Raw genomic sequence first — 15,357 nt, 5'->3', positions numbered from 1 at the left:
GTTCAATATGAGTAGGTATCATGGGCACCCTTGTCTCATTCCTTATTTTAGAGGCAATGTTTTCAATTTTTCACCATTAAGTTTGATGTTGGCTATAGGTTTGTCATATATAGCCTTTACAATGTTGTGGTCCTTAAACAGCTTGTGCTTTCTTGGAGCCCTTTCTGCTGTCACTCATTATTCGTACATAGGACCACTACTTGTGTGACATAAGGCAGGTGAGAGGAAGTGTTCTCTAATCCTAGGATAAAGCTCCCATTCTTGGAGTGGCTCTTGTCCCTTATCTTTGACCTTTACATGTTTTTGACATGGACGGTAAGTTAGGACTCTAGAGCCTGTCACTGAGAAAATGCCCTTTCACAAGGTTAGTTTGGGCTCTGGTCAAGTCATTCTTTCCATTAGCTGTGACAAGCACAGGGCATTTATTCCAAATGCTCTCCTCTCCTGTATTCCTGTCAGAAATATGAGGTGATTTTGGATACTATGATCATGGTTCTGGGAGGTGAAATGAAAGGAACTCTGGGCCACACTAGACTGTAGCCCAGAAGTTTCTTATTCCCATGCTAGTCCACACTCATATTCTAGTTATTTTTCATCACATATAAATAAATAAATATAAAAATATCTCATTTAAAAATTAAAAGTTGACTATTTCAACCACCTTCTGCAGAAGCTGCTTCTGGTCTATTTATGGGCTTCTGATTTGTGGCTCCGGACTCCTCTGTTTGCCCAGTATTTGGGGTGGAGAAATGTCAGTTGTCATAGGGGTTCAAGAAATGTTTCTGAAATCAAGCACATGAAATTGGCTCATATCTGTAATCTTAGCAACAATTTAGGTCCTTGAGAGACTGGAATCAAGAGGATCAGAGTTCAAAGCCAGTCCAGACAAATATTTTGCCAGACTTCAACTCCAAAATAACCAGAGCAAAGCATGTGAATGTAGTGTCTCAAGTGATTTGCACCTGTGAAGTCCTGAGATCAAACCTGAATCCCAACAAAAATGAAGGTTACTCATTATATTTTTCAGATTTTTCTTTTAAGGATTAGTGTGATGAATTCTTCACATGTCAAAGCTAAACTTGTAGTGGAGGTTTAAATATTTCAAATTATTTAAACCATACAAAAACCCCATAAGATAGGTAATGTTCCTGGCTCCTTACACTCAAGGAAACCAAGGCATAGGTAAATGATTTCCCTTTCCATTGATCTCAAAGTTCATGTTAGAATTGAGATTAGAATGGATCATAGTCTCTAGATTCTGCTTTCTTCATAGTTTTGCCTTGAAGTCTTTGAGAGAAGCCATGAACTGATACAACAACTCTTTCATGGTCATGTACACAACAAAATAGAGAGCCAAGATTTCAGTTTCCTGTCTCCATCATCTGCTCACCTCTTCCAACATTCATCACAGCAATGACAGGTGATCTAATGGGCCACATGTCTAGTGCACTCTGGAACGTGTGGACACTCAGCATCATAAAAGCTTCAACATTTTCAGCACTAAATTTAATACATCATTTTGAATGAATGAGGTGATAGATCACAAACGTTATAGAAAACTGCTTGGTGAACATCCTCTAACAAGCGTGAAGTGGATCACTGTCTCATATAGTGAATAAAGTCAAAGAATGAAGTAGGACATAATATGGACATCTGTGTGGGCAGTATCAAGCAGAAATCAGGGTATTATAATGTCCTACATTCCCAGAAATTGTGATCTATCACCTCATTCATCCAAAAATGATGTATTAAATTTAGCACAGTGTTACAAAACAAAGTCTGGAAACAGGCAAAATTTTAGAAAATGTGCTCACTTTAGCTGCACAGATGCTAAAATTAGAATGATATAGAAATAGCATGACACCTGCACAAGGATGACATGCAAATTCATGAAGTGTTCCATATTTTTTTCATTAGCCATAAAGAAAAATTGTGGATTTGTGGTAAGAGAGATGGACTTGGTGATCATCATGTTGATTAAGACAAGCCAAACTCAAACAGCCAATATTTTGCAGGTTCTCACTAGTTTGTGGAACCTACTTGTAAAATGATGATGATGATGATGATGATGATGATATAATAATAATAATAATAATAGCCATGGATAATGAATGTGAAAGTGTGTTGCTTTGGAAAAATCAACATGCGGACATGGCGGACAGGAAAGGATGCCAAGGGGTTAAAAGGACTGAAATGAAACCCGCAAAGCACTCTTTGATAAATGAGGAATGGAGAGAGGGGCAAATGGAAATATAATGCAGAGGGTGAACTTGTTCAACATACACTGTATACATGTATAGAATTCCCACAAAAAAATCTTCTCATATTATTAATGTGTATTATTTCAAAAATAGTATAAAAGAATTTTTAAAAATTTCTGAATGCCTAAGTAAGAGAATAACAAATATGACTTTTGATTTAAATAAACTGAGAAGCATAGTTCTGGTATCTGTGCCATAGTCAGTTGAATGCATTCAGCTTCCAAGACTCAAAATAAATTTGCTACTAGTGAAATCAGTTCCATGCATTTAAGAAAAATGAAAAAAAAATGATGAGAAGGATTCCTTATATATATTTTTTTCTTTCATTTACTTATTATTTTATTTTTGTTGTTATCTGTACTAATTTTATTTTTTATTTTCAATCCTCTCTCTGTCTCTCTAATGCCTTTTCAGCTTATGATTGATTAACACACTGTCTCACCCTGATTACATTATTGAGACTTTTTTGTTTGCTTCCTTGTTTTGTTTTTTTTCTACTTGAATATTTGTTTTTCTCTTTTCCTTTAACTTCTTTGCTTTCCATCCCCTCTCACCATTCCATTCTAAATATCACTAGTGCTGTTATTAAAAGCCAGAAAATACTTAATTGCACACAATACAGGGACAATAACAATATCAAGGGCAATGATGGGAAGACAAAAAAAAACAGGGAAACCAATTTCCCCACAGCAAACAATTAGAACAGGAACCAGGGGGAAATGAAGAAAACAGCTACTCAGATCCAGACTCCAACAAAATGAAGATAAACTATGCCAAAGAACCCAATGAAGCACACAGAATAATTTAAAAGAAGAGATACTACAGGTACTTAATGAGAATTTTATGGAGATGATACTGGATATGGTCACCCAAAATGTACAGGAGACACTCAAGAAATTCCAAGACAACAAAAACAGAGAATTTGAAAAAGCAAAATAAGAAATAAAGGAAACCATGGAAGCAGTAAATAAACGCAAAAGTGGAACAGAGAACACGATTAATAAACAGATAAATACACTCAGAACAAAAATAGACAACATTAAAGAGGAAATGACCCGACCCAAGATATGGAAAAACCTCAGGAAAAAGAATGAAACAGACTTGCAAAACAAAATGTAAGGTCAATCCAGCAGAATACAACAAACAGAAGACAGAATCTCAGAACTCAAAGATGAAATGGAAATTAAAGGAAAAACTGAAGAACTATTAATTAAACAACTCAAGACCTGTGAAAAGAAAATGCAAGAACTCACCGACTCCATCAAAAGAGCAAACTTGAGAATCATGGGCATCGAAGGAGAAGAGGTGAAAGCAAAGGGAATGTGCAATATATTCAACAAAATAATAACAGAAAATTTCTGAAATCTAGAGAAAGATATTCCCATACAGATGCAAGATGCCTCCAGGACACCAAACAGACCAGATCAAAATAGAACTACCCCATGACATATCATCATTAAAACAACAATTACTGAAACTAGCAAAAGAATATTGAAGGCTGTAAGAGAGAAAAAACAAACAACATACAAAGGTAAACCCATCATAATCACAGCAGACTTCTCAACCAAACATTAAAAGCAAGAAGAGCTTGGGGTGAGATATTCCATGCACTGAATGAAAATAACTTCAATCCCAGGATACTCTACACAGCAAAACTACCATTCAAAATAGATGGAGCAATAAAAGTCTTACAAGATAAGCAGAAACTAAAACAATATGTGACCACAAAGCCACCACTATAAAAGATTCTTCAAGGGATTTTGCACACAGAAAGTGAAAACCAGCATAACCATGAAAGGACAGGCAGCAACAAAACACAGGAAAAGAAAAAGCAAGAAAGTAGAGAGTAACCTCAACTTAGGTACACAATCAAACCTTCAAACAACTAAGACAACTAAATGACAGGAATCACCACATACCTATCAGTACTAACAACAAAAGCAACAACAAAATTAAAGACAAACAACTTGCAAACAGCTGGAAACTAAATAATTCATTACTTAATGAACAATGGATCATTGATGAAATAAAAGAGGAAATTAAAATGTTCCTGGAAGTCAATGAAAATGAAAACACAACCTACTTGAAGCTATGAGACACAGCAAAGGCAGTCCTGAGAGGAAAGTTTATAGCCATGAATGCATATATTAAAAAGACTGAAAGATCCCAAATAAATGACCTAATGATACATTTCAAACTCCTAGAAAAACAAGAGCAAGCAAATCCCAAAATAAATAAAAGGAGAGAAATAATAAAAATAAGAGCTGAAATCAATGAAATAGAAACCAAAAACACCATACAAAAGAATTAATGAAACAAAAAGTTGGTTCTTTGAAAAAATAAACAAGATCAAGAGACCCCTGGCAAACCTGACTAAAATGAGGAGAGAAAAAAACCCAAATTAGTAGAATCAGGAATGCTAAAGAGGAGATAACAACAAACTCATGGAAGTCCAGGAAATCATCAGGGACTACTTCAAGAATCTATATTCAAATAAATTTGACAATCTTAAAGAAATGGACAGATTTCTAGATACATATGATCATCCAAAACTGAACCAAGAGGAAATTAATCACCTGAATAGACCTATAACACAAAATGAAATAGAAGCAGCAATCAAGAGTCTCCCAAAAAGAAAAGTCCAGGACCTAATGGATTTTCTGCTGTATTCTATCAGACCTTTAAAGAGGAACTCATACCAACCCTCCTTGAACTGTTCCATGAAATGGAAAGGAAGGGAAAACTGCCTAACACAGTTTATGAAGGCAGTATTACACTTATCCCAAAACCAAGCAAACATACCTCCAAAAATGAGAATTATAGGCCAATCTCCTTAATGAACATTGATGCAAAAATCCTCAACAAAATAATGGCAAACTGAATTCAACAACACATCAAAAAGATCATTCACCATGACGAAGTAATCTTCATACCAGGAATGCAGGGGTGGTTCAACATATGAAAATCAATAAACGTAATAAACCACATTAACAGAAGCAAAGACAAAAACCAGTTGATCATATCAATAGATGCAGAAAAAGCCTTTGATGAGATCCAACACCATTTCATGATATCTAAGAAATCTAGGAATAGAAGGAAAGTACCTAAACATTATAAAAGTTATATATGACAAACCTACAGCCAGCATAATACTTAATGGAGAAAAATTGAAACCATTCCCTCTAAAATCAGTAAGTAGAAAAGGATGCCCACTATCTCCACTCCTATTCAACATACTACTGGAATTCCTAGTCAGAGCAATTAGGCAAGAAGAAGGAGTAAATGGAATACAAATAGGTAAAGAAATTGTCAAAATACCCCTATTTGCACATGACAAGATCCCATACCTTAAAGACCCAAAAACTCTACTCAAAAGCTTCTAGACATCATCAATAGCTACAGCAATGTAGCAGGATATAAAATCAACATAGAAAAATCATTAACATTTCTATACACTAATAATGAACAAATTGAAAAAGACTATATGAAAACAATTCCATTTTCAATAGCCTCAAAAAAAATCAAAGAGATTTTTGATGTGTAAACCTAACAAAAGATGTGAATGACCTCTACAAGGAAAACTATAAACTTCTGAAGAAAGAGATTGAGGAAGACTATAGAAAGTGGAGAGATCTCCCATGCTCATGGATTGGTAGAATCAACATCGTAAAAATGTCTATACTCCCCAAAGTAATCTACATATTTAATGCAATTTCCATCAAAATTCCAATGACATTCATTAAAGAGATTGAAAAATCTACTGTGAAATATATATGGAAACACAAGAGGCCACAAATAGCAAGGCAATACTCAGTCAAAAGAACAATGCTGGAGGTATCACGATACCTGACTTCAAACTATATTACAAAGCAACAACAATAAAAACAGCATGGTACTGGCACAAAAACAGACATGAAGACCAGTGGAACAGAATAGAGGACCCAGATATGAAGCCACACAACTATAACCAACTTGTCTTTGACAAAGGTGCTAAAAATATATGATGGAGAAAAAGCAGCCTCTTCAACAAAAACTTCTGGGAAAACTGGTTAGCAGTCTGCAAAAAACTGAAACTAGATCATGTATATCACCCTATACCAATATTAGTTCAAAATGGATAAAGGATCTTAATATCAGACCACAAACTCTAAAGTTGATACAGGAAATAGTAGGAACTACTCTGGAGTTAGTAGGTATAGGTAAGAACTTTCTCAATGGAACCCCAGCAGCACAGCAACTAAGAGATAGCATAGATAAATGGGACTTCATAAAACTAAAGAGCTTCTGTTCATCAAAAGAAATGGTCTCTAAACTGAAGAGAACACCCACAGAGTGGGAGAAAATATTTGCCAGCTGCTCATCAGATGAAGGACTGATAACCAGAATATATAGGGAACTTAAAAAACTAAATTCTTCTAAAACTAATGAACCAATAAAGAAATGGGCAAGTGAACTAAATAGAACTTTCTCAAAAGAAGAAATTCAAATGGCCAAAAAACACATGAAAAAATGCTCACCATCTCTAGCAATAAAGGAAATGCAAATTAAAACCACAGAAAGATTCCACCTCACCCCTGTTAGAATAGCCATCATTAGAAACACCACTAACAACAGGTGGTGGTGAGGATGTGGGGAAAAAGGAACCCTCTTACACTGTTGGTGGGAATGTAGACTAGTACAACCACTCTGGAAAAAAATTTGGAGGCTACTTAAAAACCTAAACATTGATCTACCATTTGATCCAGCAATACCACTCTTGGGAATATACCCAAAAGACTGTGACACAGGTTACTCCAGAGGCACCTGCACACCCATGTTTATTGCAGCACTATTCACAATAGCCAAGTTATAGAAACAGGCAAGATGCTCCACTACTGATGAATGGATCAAGAAAATGTGGTATCTATACACAATGGGATTTTATGCAGCCATGAAGAAGAATGAAATGCTACCATTTGCTGGTCAATGATTGGAACTGGAGAACATCATTCTGAGTGAGGATAGCCTGGCCCAAAAGACCAAAAATCATATGTTTTCCCTCATATGTGGACAGTAGATCAAGGGCAAACACAACAAGGGGATTGGACTTTTAGCACATGTTAAAAGCAAGAGCACACAAGGGAGATGTGAGGATAGGAAAAACACCTAAAAAATTAGCTAGCATTTGTTGCTCTCAATGCAGAGAAACTAAAGCAGATACCTTAAAAGCAACTGAGGCCAATAGTAGAAGGGGACCAGGAACTAGAGGAAAGGTTCGATCAAAAAGAATTAACCTAGAAGGTAATACACATGCCCAGGAAAGTAATGTGAGTCAACTCCCTGTATAGCTATCCTTATCTTAACTAGCAAAAACCCTTGTTCCTTACTATTTTGCTTATACTCCCTCTTCAATAAAATTAGAGATAAGGGCAAAATAGTTTCTGCTGGGAATTGAGGGGGTGGGGGGTGGGGCGTAGAGTGGGTAGTAAGGGAGGAGGTGGGGGCAGGGGGGAGAAATGACCGAAGCATTGTATGAACATATGAGTAATATAAAAAAATTAAAAAAAAAAGTCCATGAATCCCAATAAGGAAAAAGAAAAATGATGAGAAGAAATACTATCATTACTTGGATCCAGGATCAAATTCTTACTGTTTTTAAAATAACCTGCAATTCATTAAGTGGAGAAATGTGGGTCAAGTTTATTCCTTCTTTGTATATTACTAAGAAAAAAATGAGATTTTAGAGTTACAATAACCATTCCATAGTATATTGATTATCATATTAACAAATGCTTTCATTTTATTCTTTTGATACACATTGATGTTTTATGAACCACAGAAGTGCCTGACTTCATTTCTCAAATATTGAAGGACTGAAGTTGTTGTATGCTAACAGAATGAGGTAAGAAATTTTAATTCAGCCTAATTCATATAAATATTTTCCTTCTATATTATGGGTCTTTCAGGATTAATATTCTTCATTTTGTATAAATAATTTATTCCTAGTGTCCTTTCTCTTCCTGGAGATGGAACTATAATAGATTCAGAGAGAGAGACAGAACAGAGAGAGAGAGAGAGAAAAAGAGAGATGAAAACATGAAAAATGTGAAAGAAAGAAAAATAGTAAATGAATAAAAAAGTTCTTTGAGTTTTTCCACTATGCATTAGTGTGATATATGGCACATCTTATATCCATGCAAGAAAGTTCGCAGTTGACTGTATTTTCGTTTCAATAAACAAAAGTGTTTCATTGTACACATTCATGACATGATAATTTTAACAGGAGAACCTGAGAGTCGGGTCCTATCACAGTTTCTCTCCTATTCTTTTCTAATCTGGTTACTCCTAGTCTCTTAAACATGGAAACATTGATTTCTTATGAGCTAACATTTCAGAGAAATATGCCAAGGCTTATGTTTAGAACTAATTAACACTTCTGAAATGAAATTTACAAGGTGGAAGCACAGCCGTATGTTTTACAGAACACTTCTGTTCACAGGACAGAGAGAATACCATCATGCACCCAAATGAAAAGAAAATTCTACTTTTGGACAAGTGAGACTTTGTGTAGGAGGACTTTGAATAAGATATCACCAACATGAATATTTTTTAGTAGATTAATTCAGACTTATCTACAATATCATTGAATCTGCTGTTCATGAGGTTCAGGCTAGACAAGAAGTAACATTTTAAAATGTGTAATAAAGCATGCAAAGAGAATATTACAAGGGACTCACTTTTAAACTACGAGTATGCAGAATTTCACAAGGAACCCAGGTTATCACCTTAACCTTAGCAAAGTTCCTTGTGCTTCAGTGTAGAGATTTCTACTCCAGAGCATTTCAGGAATTGGCATCCTTTCTTTAAACACCTCCAAATGTCTCATATTGCCCTGAGGTAATCATTATGAAGATTGACTTTTAATTACTGAACATATGTTTTTCTACATTTCAACTTTTTGTTAACATAAAAATTAGCTGTAAGTTTAACAAATGACTCTTCTGCAAAAGGTATTGAATGGGGAGGAGGTCTGGTGTAAGAAAATTCCTTCGTATACTTATACATGTAAAATGATAAGCAATTACTAAAATACAGTTTGGTGTTTTCAGTTTTGGTTTGAGTAAGAGGAAGGCATCTTCCACTGTGGTGTTCAGTTAAGACCCTAAAATGTCCTAGTTCAAGCCATTTCTATGTGAGATCTAAGAAGTTTCTCCAGGCTTCCCTGTTTATGATTTGTGGCTGGATAATCTGACTTGGCTTTCCAATATATTCTAGTTCTCCAATTTGCCTCAAGGTGCATCCTATTAATGTAACATGTTATTAGAATTTTAACATTAAATATGCTTTGAATCATTTTGATAAATCACATTTCAGTTTATTTAACTAAAATTCTTCTGCAGTTTCCAAGTAGACTGGAAACAAATAAAACTTGATACAGAATTTTACCTATTGATTCTCGGCCATTTCACAAAAATTGCTCTGTTGTGGCTCATAAGTTGTCACTTTTCTATATATTAAGGAAGTTAGTCTTTGTGACCCTGAGTGTTTCTGCTCTCCAATTCACTTAAGCCTTTTCCCCTGGGGCTTAAGGAAGGCAGTATTTGAATAATATATAATATAACTCTAAAGCATGTGTTCCACTACAGTAATGTGTTCTACTTCTAAAAGTAGAAATAGATGTTTCTGAAAAATTTGTTGTTCATATTCATAATTATATTTTAATTTAATTAGCTTTATTTAGGAACAATTAACATGCAATAAATTTATACATATAAGCACTAATTTGGTAAATTTTGACATAGGTATACACCAGTAGTATCCTCAACACAGTGAAGCTAATAAACACATCCATCATGTGGAAAATTTCCTGCTGTTTCCTTTCATTTCTTCCTCCTACTCCTTTATTCCAGTGGATTGCCATGCTAGCCTAATCCAATTTCTGTCACTTTAGCTTTGCATTTTTGAAAAGTGAATATAAATAGAACCATGCAATATATATTTCTTTTGTCTGCCTTCTTTCACTTTGAAAAATGACTTTGAGATTCATCGATATTGTTGTGTGAATTAATAGCTCATTCTGGTGTGATTCTTTATCAATAGTTTGTGTACGAGTAGTTTATGTCTTTCATTACTGATTATTATGCTATTGTGTAGGTATGTTAGAAAGCTTTTTGTTGCTGTGACAATATATCTAAGAAAAAGAAGTTAAAGGAGAAATGTTTATTTTGGATCATTGTTTCAATGGTTTTAGTCCATTGTAGGCAGACCCCATTGCTTTTAGGTCCATGGAAAAGAGAAACATGGTGAAATGGCATAATGGAGGAAAACTGGTCACATCTTGGTTGCCAGAAAGCAGGGAGAGAGAGTCCCTTCAAAAGTACTCCCCAGTGATTTACTTTCTTTGTGTTGACCTCACTTTCTAATCATCCATTTGGTTACAAATTCAACACTGGATGAAATTACAGCCTCATTATACAATTCCATCTAAATAGTGACCCCAGCTGGAAACAAGGCCTTCCACATTTGAGCCTTTCAGGCTGCTTTTTATCCAAATCATAACATTAGTATAGATAATTAAAAAAATTCCTGTTTCTCTATTGAGTTATTTCCTACAGTTGTCTATTGCAAATAAAGCTTCCATCAATATTTACATACAGCTCTTGATGTAGACATATGTATTCATTTTCCTTGAATAAATATTTGGAAGTATGATGTCTATCATAGTGGTTATATATTTAACTTTTGGAAAATTCCAAACTGTTTTCTGAAGTAGTTGTTCTACTTTACATTTTCAAATATGTAAACAAAATGTCCTTTCATACTCTTCACACTGTCTTTCAAAGAAGTTTTCCATTTTGATGAGGCTAATTTTATCATCTTTTTACTTTTTCATATCATGAGTTTAGCATTGTATTTAAATTTGGCCAAAGTCAAGATTACAAAGATTTTCTCCTATGTTTTTCAGAATGCATATGTTTTTAATCAGCGATAATTTCCCTAATTACTACTTTAGCTTCCAAATTCTGTCTATTTTCACTGTCTTTGAAATTCATCCTAATTTTCCTCTTAATATGTTCTTTTTTTGGCATATGGTTATTTAGAAGCATATAACTTAGTGTACAAAATTTGGGATTTTTTCAAATATTTTTATGCAATTGATTTATATTTTATGTCAACTACATCCAGAGAACATAATTTCTTTGACTCCAATGTTTTTCCTTTTTTATTTCTCTGTTCACTTTTGTTTTTGTTTGTGGTACTAGGATTGAATCCAGTGCCTGTTGTGTGCTAGTCAAGTGCTCCAATACTGAGCTATATACCCTACTTTTAATTTATTGAATTTAGTTTTGGGGCACAGTTATGTGACTTTGATTTTGTTAGCTCCTTTTATGGTTATGGTGTTTGAACTCAGGCCTCATGCTTTCTAGGCAGGGTTTCTACCACTTGAGCCATCCCAACAAACCAGAGGAATGATTCTTTACTAACCATGATTATTGCCTTCAGAGGACACTTGGAAATTTCCACAGGTATTTTTAATGGTCAGAGCTGGGGTTTAGGTACAGCTAGAATCTGGCTTGAAGCAAGATTCTCCTACCTACACCTCCAGTTTAACTAGAATTATATGTGGGCAACACCAAGTTTGTCTTATTTGTTGTAATAGGGTCTTGTTTCTTTTTGTCCTGGGCTGCCCTCAGAACACCATCCTCCTGAACTCTGCCTCCTGAGTGTACAGGCATGCACCACCACACCTCACTTCCAATTTCAATTTCTAAGGCTGTAGGTAATTAACTGGAGGGGAAGGGATAGAGTCACACATTTTAAGTTTTAATTTTCTTCAATGCTTTGTAGAGGATTTTAGCCAGGTGTCTCTGGAAGAAAAACTACATTACTCTGTATGGAAAGAAAAGTGTGATGTATGCATAGCACAAAAAGGACAAAGTGAGAGAAGCTAAAAGTGTATTGTTACTTGTGGAGTTTGGATCTGAAAAAATGACTAAGTGTGTTTTGATTTTGAAGAACATTGGATGGCTGGTAAGAACTTTGGGCAGTATTGGATAAGCATTGGGAGTGTGGAGACAAAACAGACAAATGGAATAACTTCATTTATTTTATATTTTAAAAACATTATTCTCATAGCTGTGAATGAAGTTAAAATAGTAGAGACTGGAGGTAGATCAACTAGGTGGCATTTCCAGTAAATTTCTGTGAAGTATTAAGACTGATTAAAAGAGCTCTAATGCAGGCAATGCAGTTTATATACTCATCAGATTATACAGGATCACAAAAATTATTGAACAAAAGGTTCTCACTAGATATCTAGGATTGTGTACCTGTGCCCCAAAAGAAAATTCTAAACTGCAGGATAGGGAATGGAATTGGAATTACAGATTGGAAAGCAATTGGGAAATAGATGAAATATGAAACCACGAGGTAACATAGGTGTTTTCTCAGCAAGAAAGAGGTTGAAAATAGATTCTTGGGAATACATGCATTTAGAGCATGGAAGAGACTGAAAATGAATGGATGGTAATAGGAAAAAAAATAAAGTTGGAAAGAGTTGGGCTTCTCTGATGTGTCTCAGAGTGGTGTGGAAGATAAGGAAATAACAGTTCTGAAGTTCCTGAAAGTATTAGGTACTTCAGACAGGTGAAGTAAACTGTTAAAATAATTTGTTGGGAGGAAATTACGTTGAGACCATTCCAGTGCTCAGTTCCTATGTATGTAACACAAACCACAACTCATTTTCTTTAAAAACAAAATTTAATCTCTTTTGATCACAGATGCACAACAAAATGTTATTTAAAAAAAAAAACAGGGACTTTCCACTGGCAAGATTTGAGTTAGTCTACTGTTCTGCTTTCACTAGTCCATATTTTCTTTGCCTTGCCTTTTCACTGGTCCTATAAAGGCCTTCTTCTCAAGCTTGGGTGCAGCCTGAACCACTTCTGGTTTAGTGCTGCCTTATTTGTGAACAGTTGATCAAATGAACTCTGACATTTTAATGTGCCAAAGTTGATCTTTTTAACAAGTTGATGAGAGCCTATTATTAATAGTTTGTAATTAGGATGCCATGGGTGAAAAGATGAATAATTTCAGTGATATCAGGAGAGCAGATACCAGATGTGCAATAGGATGCAATATAACTGGGAGCTTAAAAAGACAGAGTGTAGATTTATCCTTAGAAAAATATTGTGTGAAAATGAATGGAATGGGACAGGAGCTGGAATAATAAAGAGGATAAAATGAAAGGTACTTAAGTAGTATGGGTACGTAAACATTTTTGTAGATGGAATTGGTGTGACAATGAGTGAAGATTAGGTAAAAAGGACAATGGATGATAAAAACACATCCATGAGGTAGAGGCAGATAACAGATCAGGAGGCAGGGAATATATGCGTGAAAAGAAGAGGAGGTTACCTTTGCAGGCAGAAAGACTATTTGAAAGTGTCAATGCTGTGTGCAAAGTTGGGGAAGGACTATGATATTTACTTCCTTCTGTGTCCATGTAGTAAAATTACCTGCTAATAGTGAAGTAGGTGTGAGTGGGTAGCAGTTATTCATGTAGAATGAGAGAGAAATGACAACAATATTCAAAGATGTTTTATTTCCTGATAGCAAATAAAAAAGATTACAAAGGAATATTGAGATCAGTTGCTCATGGTTTTGAAGGGAAAATAGCTCAGTAAGTCTGTTTTGCATCCATTTTTGTTTATTTGTAGATAGAGTGAAGTGCTGTTCTTTTCTCTTCTTGATTACATAAAAGGAAAACATAGCTTTAAGGATTTAAAGGAAATCTAATCTGAATTTATAACTTAATTATGCTAGAGAGTAGAAATATTGAATCAGTACTAAATTTCACCTGTCTCTCAAATTTATTATTCAAGGTAACTTAAGGAAAATAGTTAAATATTTAAATGTATCTCAATAGAAAACTGGAGAAAATTAAGCCTTGAGAATAATCTACATAATTATGACAATTTTTATTTTTATAGGATTTAGTACTTGACAACAACATCTAGTTTTTTGTATTCTGATGAAAAATCATGTTTGCTACACAAAGGAAAAGAGCTTCAGTCAACAACTTATTGGAAACTTAAATGGTCATCTGAAAGAGACTTCAAAGTAGAGTGGGAAAATGGGTGCATGTTAATAATGTAATGATAATAATAACAACTTTGAACATTCATCCCATTAATCTTTCAATTTCAAGAAGTGTATCTTATTTTTCTTTCTGTAATATAAATGCAGACACTGAAGCTTATGAAGGTTGAGTGTTTAATTTGATTTCTCGGGGAGGAAGTAAGAGAAAAATGTAGGCTTTGGAAGATCATTGTCTCAGCACTTTACTGTTTTCATATCTTTTTTCTCATTACCAACCTAATATACTTTTCATAAAGTTTCATTGTTAGTTGTATTAACACCCATTTTTTGTGTTAATTTTTGCTGATCTCAACTCTTGCTTGGACTTTATAGTTGGTTTTTCATCTGTCCTTCTCCAACTTCTGTCTCTCAACAGATAACAGCCTGAAGTGTCCTATCCCAAAATGTTTAGCATGTTTGCAAACATGTCTCATGACTCCGCTGTTCAGAACACTGTTCTTGCCACTCATGTCCCTCACAGTAACAGTCAAGTTGTTTTCCTGTTTATCTTATAAAGCTCTTCATAGTCTCACACAAAATTTTTTTCATTACCTGTAGGAACTCATTCTTACCTTTCCAGTAAAATGTGTCTGTAATACTAAAAATGGTTGAGCATGGTCAACCTGGGCCATTTCACAACCTGTGCTTTGGGGCTGGAGTGCCATTTTCTCAGCTATTCACATGACTCAAACACTTACTTCCTTCCTGCACACACTGTCAAATTTTCAGTGAGGCTTTCCTTAGCCAGTTTAAAATGTCAGTGCCCCATCCCATTCCCTGTTTTATTTTTTTTCTTGAAGATCATTGATTTCCAACATGCATGTATTTTACTTATTTACCTTGTTTATCCACTGTTTTGTTTCAAAATCTAGAACATAAGTTTCATAATTGTGTTTTATACTTCTGTGTCACCATTGCCTAAAACAGTACTTGGTATGTAGTAGATATTCCATAAGTAAGAAATGCAGTTTCAGAA

General features: G+C 34.7%; 1 non-coding gene and 1 pseudogene across 1 annotated transcript; both read left to right on the top strand.

Annotated features, from left to right (window-relative positions):
- The window catches only part of LOC109675178 (targeting protein for Xklp2-like), a 74,231-nt pseudogene that overhangs the window by 56,897 nt on the left and 1,977 nt on the right, over positions 1-15,357 (top strand).
- On the top strand, positions 1,807-1,909 carry LOC141411156 (U6 spliceosomal RNA). The gene has a single exon (XR_012435996.1). It is a non-coding gene; the product is annotated as a U6 spliceosomal RNA (small nuclear RNA).

This window comes from Castor canadensis, chromosome 9 (genome assembly GCF_047511655.1).
Source record: "Castor canadensis chromosome 9, mCasCan1.hap1v2, whole genome shotgun sequence".
Taxonomy (NCBI): domain Eukaryota; kingdom Metazoa; phylum Chordata; class Mammalia; order Rodentia; family Castoridae; genus Castor; species Castor canadensis.
The sequence above is the reverse complement of the archived record's forward strand: the minus strand, read 5'-3'. Positions and strand labels throughout refer to the sequence as shown.